This window comes from Triticum aestivum, chromosome 6B, assembly GCF_018294505.1.
Source record: "Triticum aestivum cultivar Chinese Spring chromosome 6B, IWGSC CS RefSeq v2.1, whole genome shotgun sequence".
NCBI lineage: Eukaryota > Viridiplantae > Streptophyta > Magnoliopsida > Poales > Poaceae > Triticum > Triticum aestivum.
In genome coordinates, this window is record NC_057810.1 from 245084483 (window position 1) to 245090114 (window position 5632).

At 47.6% G+C, this 5632-nt stretch overlaps 1 long non-coding RNA gene across 1 annotated transcript in view; it reads left to right on the forward strand.

The window, feature by feature from the left end:
- Nucleotides 1-370: 370 nt before the first annotated feature.
- Nucleotides 371-5632, forward strand: part of LOC123136800 (uncharacterized) — a 10468-nt gene continuing 5206 nt past the window's right edge. The window contains exons 1-3 of the long non-coding RNA XR_006467288.1: nt 371-615; nt 704-915; nt 1004-1051. This is a non-coding gene — a long non-coding RNA (uncharacterized lncRNA). The remainder of the gene's footprint in view (nt 616-703; nt 916-1003; nt 1052-5632) is intronic.

The following is a 5632-nucleotide window of genomic DNA, read 5'->3' on the forward strand; positions in this document are numbered from 1 at the left end:
GGGCCTGCTAATGGTGAATGGTGAGCTAATCTGCTCGTTGTTGTTTGCCTCAAAAAACAAAACAAAAAAATCTGCTCGCCGAGAAGAATTGATGCATGGAGGTGCCTGTTCGCCACAGCGCTTGGGTGGAGCAAATCAGCACTTCTAGGGGCCTTGCAACACATCGACGAATTCCTTGCATATGAGCCTACACGCCTCAAACCCAACTCCGGAAGGATCGCCTTAACATCAGTTTCTTTTAAAAATTATTTATACACACTGCAATGCACGGTCAATCAGATAAATCACGAGTAGAATATGTATACACACTGCAACGCACAGTTAATTATCTTGTGTACAAAACAGTTTGAAAAATACGGGCGCCGCCTGAAATGCAAGATCTTCGCGTGAGATCGCACCCCTCCCACCACGCCCTAACGAAAACACCACCGCCCCACCCTATTCAATAGTGACCACCTCTCCAACGAGATCCACGCAGCCGCCTCCGCGATCCTCCGATACTTCCCCGCCCTCTTCAGAAGCCGCGCCATGGATCGGCATGGATCCTCGTTAGATGAGATCCTGCCATACCGATGCTTGTCCAATGACCTCATCTAACAAGGTGTCTCATGAGAAGTACGTACTACTACAAACATAGCGCATTCTATTTCTATTTATCAAAGCTTGCAGCAGCCCTGAACTTCCGCGGTTCCGCCTCCCTCAGACGACGTCCCGGCGCCCTCCTTCTCCCTCCAGCCATCTCCTCCACGGCAAGCGACGCCGGCTGCCTCATCACGTCCCTGGCACGAGCAGTGAAGCTAGCCGCAAGGTCAGGATCGTCTTCGAGGCTAGGGAGCCTAGCCTCGCCTCGCCTCACAACCTCCTTCCTCTTTTCATCCTAACCATCCCCTCTCGATCCCAATTGTTGTGGAGCAGGTACGACCTCACTTTCCAATCCCTTTCCTCAGATCTACCCGTCGCATCCAATTGTCATCTCATCATCTCAGATTTGATTTGCTTGCAGCCCGGTGGATTTGGAGTCAACTAAGGTCCAGCAGGTGAACAACGTTTGGTAATATCCTCCTTCCCCCCTTTCTTTTTTTCTTCGCGAATACGCAAAGCATGCATATCTTTTCACTGATACAAGAAAAGAGAATGAACACAATTTCTGATTTGCCCTTTCTTTTGATTTGCGCTTTCGTTTTTTGATTCCTGGACTACTGGATCTTGCATCTGTATTTAGCTAGCAGAGTATAAAATCCATATTCTTTGACCAGAACTATGTTATTGTTGTGATGTTGCTCTGTGTTAATATCAGATGAGATGTTATTGTTGTGATTCTAGCTTTGGTGTTTGTCTGAAAAAATCAAGTAATTTGATATACTCCCTCTGTGGTAATATATTATGGTACAGAGGGAGTATGTGCCAGATAAAGTCTTTTGTTCATGGCAAGTTTGTGCCGTCATGAAAACAGAATTTTCATTCTGGTTGCCCATTTAGTAGCCTTGTAAACTGTTATACTTCCTCAAGTTGCTTTCTTGTATCGCTTGATATTTCATGGGCGTTGGGATGTAACTTCCATAACTATTTTCTATGGTAATATATCTCTACAAGCTTAAAAAGAGTTATAAAATAAAAATATGCTGATTAGTAAGAGAGTCTGGTAGTTGGCAATATGGCATTCTCTGTTTTGCAGATTTGTCTTCTCCTAACACAGAAACGAATTACTTCTAGACTATGTAATCCTGTTTGGCGGGTTGAAGCTATTTTCCCTCACTATAGTTAGGACAAATGAACCCAATATGATTTATTCTTTCAACGCTCATTTCTAGCTCATGTGTTTTTAAGGTTTGCGTAGAGTAGGGTTCATGGCTCAACTAAACTTGGTTAGAACATATTTTTTCTAGAACTTCATGGTAGCATTTATGGGGCAGCTCCTGGATCTGAGGGCTATCCCGTGGCCTGGAGGTGCTTGGGGTAAAACTGGTCGTTGGTGAGGCGACGCTGTCGCCGGCACAGTACCAGAAGGTAGCAGGGATTGGAGATAAGAGAACAGGGATTAGGGAAACTAAACTTTATTGATTATTGCTTCCTCTAGCTTACACAAGTAGGTACTTTATATGGGACACAAACTATTACTACTTTGACATACTCTGGACTCTAATTTGAATCTGACTCAAACTAGACTACCTTAACAGAACCTGGAGACTACCAGAGCAGATGCATTCTTCAGGACATCAAACTGCCCTTGTCTAGCCACATCCTAACCTGACCCTGCTGCCTTGCGCCCACCATAAAGAATTACCCACATAACATCTCTCCCTTCCTCAACAACCAGCTCATCCTCGAGCTGATAATCTGGATACTGCTTGATGAAGTCAGCAAGGGGCTCCAAAGTCGTGTCCATTTCCAAAGAACACACCCATTGAACAAGCACATGCTTCACTCTTCTACGCATGCTTGAGCTTAGTACCTTGGCAGGTTCTAGAATGGCGCTACCATCCTGAATCAACGGCAATGGTGGTGTCATGTTAAAAGCGACACCATGGAATTTCTTCAAAAGACTCACATGGAAGACATCATGTAGGCGAGAGCCTTCCGGGATATCCATCATGTGGGCAATAGAACCAACACGCTCCAGAATCTTGTAAGGTCCATAAAAGCGCTGAGCTAACTTGGCACAGTGCATGGCCTCGTACTGAAAGCAACTTGCTTGTGGTGAAGCCACAACCATGCCCATTCACCAACAAAGGACAGATCCTGATGATGGTCATCATAGTACTTCTTGCTGTGTTGTTGGGCTTGAAGTAGACACTCATGAAGCTCCTTTAGAAACTTATCACATTCTTGCAAAGCGGTCCCTATTGACTCAACTTTGGCTTCGCCCTTGTTATAAGTCGGTAGAGCAAGAGGGTGACAACAATAGACCACCTTGAAGGAGTGTCATGCAGCTGAGGAATGGTATGATGTGTTGTAGCAGTATTCTGCCCAAGGAAGCCATTCTAGCCACGAGGTCAATCTCCTGTCATGCACCCAAGGTACATAGAAATCACCTTTTTCACCACCTTGTACTCACCATCAGACTGAGGGTGAAACGCTGAGCTCATATGCAAGCGAACCCCAGAGAAACATATGCAAGCGGACCCTAGAAATACGGAAGATGTTGTGCGGGAAATTGCTGGTAAAGACAGGGTCACGGTCTCTTACGACGGACTGTCGAAGCCCATGGAGCCAAGCAATATTGTCAAAGAAAGCTCATGCCACCGAGATAGCAATGTACAGATGTGCCAATGCCATGAACTGTGCGTATTTGGAGAAGTGATCAACAACAGAAAGGATCACTGTCTTGCCATGGACACGAGGAAGGGTCTCAATAAAATCCATTGAGATATCCGACTAGACCAACAAGGGCACCATCAGAGGCTGAAGCAGGACAACATGATGAATAGTCTTAGTCTTGTTACATTGACAAATCTTGCAGGAACGCACCAATGCATGTCACCCGGTATGTGGAAGGTGTCATGCAAACGATGAAGTTTCTTGCCCTCGTGGGCTGCATGGGCCTTTTCCAGTAAAGATGCTACCAAGGACGATGACGGGAGCACATGTACATGTCGGCGGTGCAAGATCAGATCATCGCAACATGACCAAGGGTGCAGTCTTTTTTAAACTTTGGCTCGAGCGAGCCCCATAATCTCCTCCCCGGTAACTCGTTGGGGAAAAATCGGTCCCAACTCCTGCCCACTTTGAAGGTTGAAGCTTTTATTATTTGCGGGACAAGCTAAATAGTTGGAGATGATGCTACTCATCATCATCTCGTCGCTCTAAAGAAAGCTAAGTATTGATGAGTACTCTTGGCAGGGCGTTCACCATGTGTCGGGCGTGCGAGCATGACACCGGGAGTGAGAGACACCCCTTTTTTGTTCGGCCAGGGGCTAAACACTCAAGATCTACTACTGCATGATGATGGAAATGACACAAGTTTTTTACCCAGGTTAATGCCACCGAGATGTAAAACACTACGCCTGCTGCTTAGTTCATTAAGTGGTGGATGATTACAATGGTGAACTAAGGTTCTTCTCTCGGAGCTGCTTGAGGAGGAAAAATCACTTATTCTTGGGAGGTTAGCCCTTCTCATAGTCCTAGCTCTCTGGTGTTCTTCTAATTCTCCAACAATGCGAACCCCCTTGCAATGCGGCCTTGGTCCTACTTTTATATGAAACAAGGGGATACCACAGTGGCCGGAGTACAGCTAGGAGTCCTCATGAAATGCAGGGACACATGTCTGCCTAACCCTTGTCGGGTAGGTGCAACGGCTGTCTTGTCAGAGTAGGTGTGTAGGCGCACTCAATTTTATCGTCGCACGTAGAGGGAGATGTGCCATGCTCCTGGTAAAAGCGGAGTGACATGTCACCCTCGACTTCGCCTTTCTACCTTGTAGCAGCCCCCTCCGGGTGACAGCTGGCCTCGTGCTGTTATAGGCTGTGGCAGGCATACTTGTACCGCGCCACTGTAGCCTGCTGTCAGGCGTCGTTGTAGGCTGACCCCTAGAAGCGCTACCGGGGGAACGCTACCGAAATGGCAGTTGATAGGGAGAGACGTGGTTGCGACGCCCAAGGTGTATGTGGGCTGCCGGGAAGAGACCCCGACAACCGATACCTAGCTGTTCTTGTGGATGTAGAATCCCTCTTTTGTAACCCTGGTCTTGACGTTGGCGATGGTGTCAGAGGACTAAACCTCAAGGGTGATGGTTTTGTCAGTGAGGTTCTTCACAAAGATCTGCATACCACCATATTGATGGAGGACAAGGTGAAGGGTAGACTCCTTCTGGGTGTTATAGTCAGCTCATTTTAGATGTTACAGCCAGCAAGGGTGCTACCATCCTCAAGCTGCTTGCCAGCAAAGATGAGACACTACTGGTTTGGAGAGGTGCCCTCCTTGTCCTGGATCTTCACCTTGCCGTTACTAGGAGGTAACTGCATTAGCACGCTTGGCGGCGTTGTCATGTCCCATGGTTGATGACTCTGTGAGACCCTGGTTCTCACTGGGCCGACACCAAGGCAGCAAATTCAGGGGTGCCTAGCCCTAACCGAAGAATTGCGATCAACTCCTTGGCTGAAGGGCATCCACGCCTATTCCATCGAGCGATTCGATGGAACCATCGACCCTAACAAGTTCCTAACATGTACGCAATGACTACAGAAGTTGTCGGGGGAAACAATGGGGTAATGGCCCAATACTTGGTGGCCACCCTCGAATTGAACCAGGTTGTGGTTGACAAACTTCCCCTGCTCATGTCACAAGTTTGTCTCCAACCTCTAGGGGTTCACGCCTGATCGAGCATTGGGACGATCTAGAGTGTGTCCACCAGGGCGAGGAGGGGCCTCTTTGGATTGCATCCTACAGTTTATCAGGACCAACAACATGCCATGGGTTCCTGATTACCTGGTTATCAGTGCCTTCAGGGGGGGACCGGCATCCATTGCTTGCATCGTCGACCTTGCCATAGCATGACCTAGTTTAGTGAAGGTCCTCAGATGGGCATGGAAGGTCGTGGATGCTGAAGAGGCAGTAAAACTCTTGACAAACACCCAGGCTTATCCCCGTTCAAGTCACAACTTGACGGTTGCCCGACCAACAAGAAAAAGAGATC